At 30.0% G+C, this 10,000-nt stretch overlaps 3 non-coding genes across 3 annotated transcripts in view; all 3 read right to left on the reverse strand.

The window, feature by feature from the left end:
• Positions 1-1,717, reverse strand: part of LOC145848760 (small subunit ribosomal RNA) — a 1,808-nt gene extending 91 nt beyond the window's left edge. The window contains exon 1 of the ribosomal RNA XR_014372143.1: positions 1-1,717. This exon is cut by the window's left edge and continues 91 nt beyond it. This is a non-coding gene — a ribosomal RNA (small subunit ribosomal RNA).
• A 3,880-nt stretch (positions 1,718-5,597) lies between these two features.
• LOC145848756 (5S ribosomal RNA) lies at positions 5,598-5,716 on the reverse strand. Its single transcript, XR_014372140.1, has one exon. It is a non-coding gene; the product is annotated as a 5S ribosomal RNA (ribosomal RNA).
• A 2,757-nt stretch (positions 5,717-8,473) lies between these two features.
• Positions 8,474-8,592, reverse strand: LOC145848764 (5S ribosomal RNA). The gene has a single exon (XR_014372147.1). It is a non-coding gene; the product is annotated as a 5S ribosomal RNA (ribosomal RNA).
• Positions 8,593-10,000: the final 1,408 nt, after the last annotated feature.

Here is a 10,000-nt window from a genome sequence, read left to right on the forward strand (position 1 = left end):
GCGAGTGCGTTGCCGCACGTACCAGGCTCAATCGGAGGACCTCACTAAACCATTCAATCGGTAGTAGCGACGGGCGGTGTGTACAAAGGGCAGGGACGTAATCAACGCAAGCTAATGACTCGCGCTTACTGGGAATTCCTCGTTCAAGGGAAACAATTGCAAGTCCCTATCCCTAGCACGACCGGGGTTCAACGGATTACCCGGACCTTTCGGCCTAGGGAACACACGATGATCCGGTCAGTGTAGCGCGCGTGCGGCCCCGAACATCTAAGGGCATCACAGACCTGTTATTGCTCAATCTCGTGTGGCTAAACGCCACTAGTCCCTCTAAGAAGTTGTCTCCGACCCAATGGGTCGAGCAGCTATTTAGCAAGTAAGAGTCTCGTTCGTTATCGGAATTAACCAGACAAATCGCTCCACCAACTAAGAACGGCCATGCACCACCACCCACAGAATCAAGAAAGAGCTCTCAATCTGTCAATCCTCGCTGTGTCCGGGCCGGGTGAGATTTCCCGTGTTGAGTCAAATTAAGCCGCAGGCTCCACTCCTGGTGGTGCCCTTCCGTCAATTCCTTTAAGTTTCAGCTTTGCAACCATACTTCCCCCGGAACCCAAAGACTTTGGTTTCCCGGAAGCTGCCGGACAGTTCTTAAGTTCGACACTGCCCGATCGCTAGTCGGCATCGTTTAAGGTCAGAACTAGGACGGTATCTGATCGTCTTCGAACCTCTGACTTTCGCTCTTGATTAAAGAAAACATTCTTGGCAAATGCTTTCGCAGTCGTTCGTCTTGCGCCGATCCAAGAATTTCACCTCTAACGGCACAGTACGGATGCCCCCGTCCGTTCCTATTAATCATTACCTCGTGCTCCGAAAACCAACAAAATAGAACCGAGGTCCTATTCCATTATTCCATGCAACATTATACAAGCGTAAAGCCTGCTTTGAACACTCTAATTTTTTCAAGGTAAACTTGCCGGACCACCGCAACACTCAGTTAAGAGCACCGCGAAGGCACCGACCAACAAGAACAACGAGGCCAGTGCTAGCCTTTCGACCGACCAACCTCGCCGTCCCTATATCCAACTACGAGCTTTTCAACCGCAACAACTTAAATATACACTTTTGGAGCTGGAATTACCGCGGCTGCTGGCACCAGACTTGCCCTCCAATGGATACTCGTTAAAAAGTTTAAAGTGTACTCATTCCAATTGCAGGACCTCGTACGAGGTCTGCATTGTTATTTTTCGTCACTACCTCCCCGAGCCGGGAATGGGTAATTTGCGCGCCTGCTGCCTTCCTTGGATGTGGTAGCCGTTTCTCAGGCTCCCTCTCCGGAATCGAACCCTGATTCTCCGTCACCCGTTACAACCTCGGTAGGCCGATACCGTACCGACGATAGTTGATAGGGCAGTTGCTTTAATGAGATGTCGCCAGCACTAGGCCGTGCGATCCGCAAGCTTATCCAGAGTCACCATTGTAACGACCCGAAAGCCGGTTAGTTTTGGTCTGATAAATGCGCGCCTCACGTCAGTTCGGCGCTTTACGCATGTATTAGCTCTAGAATTGCCACAGTTATCCATGTAAAAGCGTACAATCAAATGAACCATAACTGATTTAATGAGCCATTCGCAGTTTCACTGTACGTGAGCTCGTACTTACACTTGCATGGCTTAATCTTTGAGACAAGCATATGACTACTGGCAGGATCAACCAGATAACTATCCGAGGGCGTTTAAACCCGTTGCTCGACTGAGCGTTTTTACTGTATAAATACAGACCTTTTCTATCACTCGGCTTAAAAGCCTTGCGAACGTTACTGAAAGTCGGCGCCGGCCTTTTGCTGTTTAAAGCGCCAGCCCGCGTCGACTGCAGCATGCAGCTATACAACTGACTGTTCTTTCTCCCGACCAACCGTTTGCCTTCTGCCGGTTAACTCGTCAGCAGCAACACGCCATCTGTCTGCTGCAGTTACCCGCCTCGAGCCGTGCCTGCCTGCGTCGGCTACTCGTCTCGACGACTTCGCAAAGCTATAAGCCTACCGCCGCTGGACGCTTGTAGTTTTTCATACGCTGCTCCAATGCGTTTACATAGCACGTTCGCCGCCGCTGCAATAGCCGCGCCTCGGGTGCTAAACAGTAATGCTTTAAGCCCGCTTTCTCGCCAAGTCGACCGAACGCACAAACACGTCTCTCTCACTAGTGTAAAGTAATGCATACGTGTATGATGCTCAAATGTTGCTGTTGAACTTTTTTTGCCGATTTTTTTCAATTTGTTTGTTTCTTTTCAATTATTTTAATGTTTTAAGCTTATTTATGCTACGTTTAAATGTTTTAATACTTTTTTTATACTTTATTTAATATGTTTAAAAGAAATAAATAAAAAATAATATATATAAACTACTTTTTTTAATGTTTTAAATATGTTTGTTTATTATAAATAAACTTTATTTGTATTATTTTTTATTTAAACTTACTTTTTAAATCTTTATACTTGTTTTATCGTTTTAAGCACATTGCGATAAATATAATAAACAAAAAATTGAATGAAAATAATAATAATAATAAAAAAAAAAAAAAAACATAAGCTTATTTTATATGTTTCATTTTATTTTTATTTAAACTTACCTTTCAAACCTTAATACTCGTTTTATTTTTTTAAGCAGATCGCGATAAATATAATAAACAAACAATTAAATAAAAATAAATAAAAATAAAATAAAAAAATCAAACAAAAGCTTATTTTATATGTTTCATTTTATCTTTATTTAAACTTCCTTTTAAACCTTTATAGTTGTTTTATTTTTTAAGCACATCGCGATAGATATAATAAACAAACAATGAAATAAAAATAATAATAATAATAATAATAAATCATAAGCTTATTTTGTATGTTTCATTTTATTTTATTTAAAACTTACAATTTAAACCTTTGTATTTGTTCTATTCTTTTAAGCACATCGCGATAAATATAATAAGCAAACAATTAAATAAAAATAAAATAAAAAAATCAAACATAAGCTTATTTTATATGTTTCATTTTATATTTATTTAAACTTACTTTTTAAACCTTTATAGTTGTTTTATTTTTCAAGCACATCGCGATAGATATAATAAACAAACAATGAAATAAAAATAATAAAAATGATAATAAAAAATCATAAGCTTATTTTGTATGTTTCATTTTATTTTATTTAAAACTTACATTTTTATTTATTTAAACCTTTGTATTTGTTCTATTCTTTTAAGCACATCGCGATAAATATGTTAAGCAAACAATTAAATAAAAATAATAATAATAATAAAAAAATCATAAATTTATTTTATATGTTTCATTTTATTTTTATTTAAACTTACTTTTTAAATCTTTATAGTTGTTTTATTTTTTAAGCACATGGCGATAAATATAATAAGCAAACAATTAAATAAAGATAATAACAAATAAATAAAACAATACGGCTAAACTATAAAAAGAAAACTAAATAACTGATAAATACTTGTAAATCATTATTTGAAAAATTTATTTTGAAACACAACACGATTGATTTATAAATAATAATATATTTTTAATTTGTGTAGTTCATTTAAAGTAGTCTCCCTTTTTGCTTCTGGTTTTATTAGAGTTATATATAACAATAAATTGTGTAGTTCATTTAAAGTAGTCTCCCTTTTTGCTTCTGGTTTTATTAGAGTTATATATAACAATAAATTGTGTAGTTTATTTAAAGTAGTCTCCCTTTTTGCTTCTAGTTTAATTAAAGTTATATAACACATACTATAGTAAGTTAAAAAAACTATAGTAACTTTATAAAACTACTTTATAAAATACATTTGTATAATTTAATAACTTTAAAATAACTATCAAGAATAAAATAGAATAGAATAGCTTTAAGTTTAGTATACAATTGGTATGTAAATTGTGTAGTTTATTGAAAGTAGTCTCCTTATTTGCTTCTGGTTTTACTTGAGTTACATAACGTTAAATAAACATACTTAATAAACGTAACCATCAATACTGTCATTTTAATAAAACTAAGTACAAATACATTGAATTAACATAGAACTTTAAAAAGCCTTCGCTAGTATCTGTTGGTAACAGTAAATAACCTATTATGACTCACAATACAAGAGTGCGAAATTTATTTTTCATTTGATTTTTCAGGTATTTATTTATTTGTGGAAATAAACTTTTTTATTACGTTAGAAACTAATTGAATTTTTCCTCTAACTATGCCTATTATTATATTTAGTATGCTTAAAAGTAATAAAATGAAACGTCGCGATTATATAATAAACAAACAATCAAACAAACAAAGAAATAAAAAAAAATATTTTTTTAAACTTATATTTCAACTATATGTCTTATTTTATTTTCATTTAAACTTACTTTAAACCTCTGTATTTGTTAAATATATTTCAACACAATACGATTAAACTATAAGACAAACAACAAAATAAAATAATCACATTAATAAATACACTAAGCAAATAGCTAGAATAAATATAAATAGTTCAATATATACAATATATTTCTTCCATTTTTAAGTTACTTGTTAAACATATTTATTTAAAAATGTTTCTTTAGAATATAAAACTAACAGTTGTACAAATAAAGAAATTAAAAAGCCAAAACACATAACACTAACTTTTCATAAATTAGATATGCAAATATGAACAAAATAATAACTAAATTGTAAAGCTTTTGTAAACTGTGAACTTATAAACTTATAATAATAATTGCATATTCACTATTCACAATAGCTTTTTATTTAGTACACAACTGGTCTGTAAATTGTGTAGTTTATTGAAAGTATAATCCCGTTTTGCTTCTGGTTTAAATTAAGTTATACAACACATACTAAAGTAAATTAAATAAAGTAATTCACTACTATCTATTAAATAAAACCAATTTACAAAATACATTAATTTAAATTAAATTGAACTTTGAACTTATAATAATAATTGCATATTCACTATTCAGAATTTCTTTAAATTTAGTACACAACTGGTCTGTAAATTGTGTTGGTTCTATTCAAGTACTCTCCTTGTTTGTTTTGTTTTAGTTGTATTTATTTTTAGATACTAGCACATTCAATACACATAATAAAGTAAACCAAATAAACTCTATTAATTTAAACTAAGTACAAATACATTAAGTTAATACAAAACTTTTAAAAGCTTTTGCTAGTATCTGTTGGTAACAGTAAATAACTTATTATGACTCACAATACAAAAGTGCAAAATTTATTTTCGTTTGATTTTTCAAGTAGCCACGCTTTTATTTGTTTGTGGACAAAAAGACTTTAAAGTTTTAGTATAAAAAAACTAATTGTATTAATTTTAACTCAGAAAATTGTACTCTACAAGATGGTGCCATTATTTTTTCGATATCTCAAACTGGTCAAACCACTTTTTTAGCGCTCTAATTGGTTTAAACAGCAAATAACGTTATCTGATAGGCTTGAGTTTTTATTTGCTAATAACTAGAATTTACTTTTCTTTTAAGCGTTAAAGAAATGTAAATAAACGAGTAATAAGTATAAATAGGTCAGAAAGAAAAATAGTACAATATATTCAAAAAAGATGAATTCAAAAAGCAAAAGCCTACGGCACGTGGTATTCCCAAGCGGTCACCCATCTAAGTACTAACCACGCCCGACACTGCTTAACTTCCCAGATCGGACGAGATGGGGTGTGCTCAGTGTGGTATGGTCGTAGGCGTTTGAAAGCGTTTACAAGCCTTTATAAACCCTTCGGTTTGTTTAAAAAACCTATTTGCACTTGATTTACAATCGATTTGATATTTTAAAATTATTCCTTATAAAATTTTAACCTGAATTAACTTTTTTTTTGTTTTTTTAATCAACAGTTACTCCCAAACTGTACTAAAACTGTATTGTAACTGTACAAAAGTGTTTGTTTAAATTATTGTTATCTATAAATTACCTAAGACCAGGACAAGTAGAAGTAAAGTTTATTGAATTATTAAATAAATAAAATAAAATCGTAAAATAAAATAATACAATATGTTTACAATTTGTCATTGATCTATCCATTTATGTTATTGCATTACAAATACAAACATTGCATACATTCAAGAGTATTATTCATCAATCTTTTCAATATAATAAGTTTTAAATTTATATTTATTTTTAAATAATTCCTGACATTTTAGATTACCTGAGATTTTTTTTAATTAAATTAATTTTAGTAATTAAATACTTGACGTTCTATTTTGTTTAATTTGATAACTCAACCATGTTTATTTTTTTTTACTAATTTAAAGAACTATTAAACTAAAAGACATTACATACAGCTTCTAAAAGTTTTAAACACCTTAAAAAATATTATTATTTTAAAGATATATTAAAGAACTAAACAGATATTACTCCTAAAAAATCTTGTTAATAATATATAAAAAGTACTCAAAGTCAGACTCGGAAATATATACTGTTGTATATCTTACTTGAAGTTCACTGTAATTGACACTGAAAAATTGACACTTGAAGTTCACTGAAAAATCAACCTATTTATATAGCAAAATATTTCTTTATCTTTGTCGTGGCGCGGTGGGTCAGTGGTCTTATCAGCTGACTCATAAGCAGAAGGTTGAGAGATCGAATCCCGCTAGTCGTCACGAAACACCACTATCGTTCAATGTTCGGGCTTCAAATTCTTTGAGATTATACTGTACTATTTATCTATCTAACTAATCTATCTAACAAATGTTGTTCAATCTAGGTTGTGGGTACTTGGGTCGAGTAATGCCTTTGACTTACAATCTGTTGTGGATTGACAATATTCCTCTATCTATCAATAAACAAATCTATCTAATAAATGTTGATCAATCTAGGTTGTGGGTACTTGGGTCGAGTAATGCCTTTGACCTACAATCTGTTGTTGATTGTCAACATTCCTCTATCTATCAATAATGATTATATTCAATATTAAATGTTGATTAATTCAGTTGTAAGAAAACCAGTGCGCTGGTTAGGTTGGGTAAGGCCTTCGACTTACAATCTTGGGGATTATCAACGTTCATCACAAGTACAGTAACGATCTCATTGAATTTCCAGTTGGAACATTGGATTGTAGTGGTGGCCTACTTTGTAGGTTTTTTGCCTAGTTTGTTTTTTGCCTAGTAGTGTTTGCCTAGTTTGACAAACTATTGTATATATATTGTATAACTTTATTTGTATTATTTTTTATTTAAATTACTACTTATTATTAAAGAATTAAATTTTCTTAGAAAAAAAAACTATGTATTTGAACTCTCTGTATTTTTTATACAATACGATTAAACTATATAACAGAAAAATAATTAAATAATCAAACTATTGAATAAGCAGTTAATTAGTGTGTTTTTTTATGCTTCTTTCATTTTTAACTTACTTGTTAACCATATTTCTTTTATTAAAGTATAAAACTAACAGTTACTAAAATAAAATAATCATAAAGTCAATACACAAAACACTAACTTTTTATGAAGTAAAGTTATTCAAAGCTTATAATTATGAAGCTTTTGTATAATATTTCAATTACAGTGAACTTTAAGTAAGATAAGTTTTTTTTTTGTAATAACTACAAAATTGGTATTTTAGTTTATTATTAGTAACTAAATATTTATATTTATTATATTTAAAAAAAAACTTCTATACTAACTCTAATTTGCATATTAAAACATACAAATTTTACCAACTAAGTATTTATTTTTATTTTTCTTATTATAATTTTCAAACATAAGCTTGTATACCTTATATACCTATATACCTCATATAGTAGGCTTGACATAACATAACATTATTTAAATCTTTTTGTTTGAAATAAACTCATTTAGTTATTAGTAAATTACAACATAAATGTTTATAACAATAAAACTAAGATTTAGCTTTTGAGTTAGTAAACTTTGATAGTTTTCTTTTAATAGTTTAATAGTCCTTATTCAAACAAAATTGCTATATATTTAATACACATACAAAAGTAAACTAAGTAAACGTAATTCAATAGTTTCTATTAAGTAAAAGTAATTACAAATACATTAAGTTAATACAAAACTTTAAAAAGCTTTTGCTAGTATCTGTTGGTAACAGTAAATAACTTATTATGACTCACAATACAAAAGTGCAAAATTTATTTTCGTTTGATTTTTCAAGTAGCCACGCTTTTATTTGTTTTTGGACAAAAAAACTTTAAAGTTTTAGTATAAAAGACTAATTGTATTAATTTTAACTCAGAAAATTGTACTCTACAAGATGGTGCCATTTTTTTTTCGATATCTCAAACTGGTCAAACCACTTTTTTAGCGCTCTAATTGGTTTAAACAGCAAATAACGTTATCTGATTGGCTTGAGTTTTTATTTGCTAATAACTAGAATTTACTTTTCTTTTAAGCGTTAAAGAAATGTAAATAAACGAGTAATAAGTATAAATAGGTCAGAAAGAAAAATAGTACAAAAAAGATGAATTCAAAAAGCAAAAGCCTACGGCACGTGGTATTCCCAAGCGGTCACCCATCTAAGTACTAACCACGCCCGACACTGCTTAACTTCCCAGATCGGACGAGATGGGGTGTGCTCAGTGTGGTATGGTCGTAGGCGTTTGAGAGCGTTTACAAGCCTTTATAAACCCTTCGGTTTGTTTAAAAAACCTATTTGCACTTGATTTACAATCGATTTGATATTTTAAAATTAATCCTTATAAAATTTTAACTTGATGTAATTATTTTTTTTATTAAAACCTTTTTTTTTTGGTGTTTTAATTACAATTACTCCCTGTAACTTTATTTAAGACTTTGTTTAAAAGATTGTTGACTATATTCTATATTAAATACTATGATTAGAAGTAAGTGATTAAACTAATTAAAAAATAATGTTAAAATAAACATGTTGTGTTTAGTTTGTTTTACTATTTCTCATTGTTCTATTTATAGATTGTATTGTTTTACTTCAAGAATATTTATAGTTAGTTTCTAAAGAATATCTCATACTACATCAGATTTTACGATTAACTTAATTTTAGGTAATAAAATATTTGACGTTTAATTTAATAACTCAACTATGTTTATGTTATAAAATAATAGTATATAATACACATACATTATAATATAATAATATGTATAACTAGTTGTTTTACTTTAAAATGAATAATTAAGTGGAAGAATTAAAAGAACTCACATTTTTGAAGAGAGCGTGGAAAACCAGAATAGTCTTTTAAAACATTTATTAAATTATCGATAAATATAGAATACAATAGAATTAAACATATAAACGTAACTGTGGTTGCTTGGAAACTAAACAAGAAATTTTTTAATAAAAATATAAAATAGTTATTATATAGAATTAAAATAAAATAAAAGTAATATAAATTATACTTTTAAACTAAATAACAATTCACGAGCAATATTAGCGCAATGTCAGAGTATGAGTTTATAATAAAGGAATTGCTTCCTTGGTGTTGATACTTACCTTATTCAAATAGAATACATTTTCAGCAATCAGGCTTGTATTTATCTTAGCGCGCGTAACACAACGTTTGTGGGTTTTGGCACACTTTTGTCGATAGTGGGCGCCCCGCCTCTTAAGTACAGAAATTTCGGGAATTTTCGATTTTTGGAATTCTGACTCGACAGATCGTTTTTGTTTGGTCCAGAGACCCCGTAAAAAATTTTTCAGCCCATTTGAAGCATGATGAAAAAATGTTATTTCGACCCCCTTTTTTTAGGGGTTACGGGGACATCGACCCATTTTTTGGGAATAAAAAACTCCTAGAAAAGGACCACTTTTCTTCTTTTTTCGAATTTCGACTTTTTATTTTTTTGGAAAATTTTTCTATTTTCTTTGTTTGTTCTATTATAAGGTCGAAAATATTTTTTTTGAGCTTCGCAACGCATAAGGACTAACGTAAGGTAAGTTTTAAAAGATTTTTTTTTTCGATAATTTTTTCTATATTTTTTGTTTGGTCCATTACAAGGTTGAAAATATTTTTTTACGGCTTCTAAACGCGTG

This window comes from Thalia democratica, unplaced genomic scaffold, assembly GCF_965202585.1.
Source record: "Thalia democratica unplaced genomic scaffold, ktThaDemo2.hap1.1 HAP1_SCAFFOLD_1655, whole genome shotgun sequence".
NCBI classification, from domain to species: Eukaryota; Metazoa; Chordata; class Thaliacea; order Salpida; family Salpidae; genus Thalia; species Thalia democratica.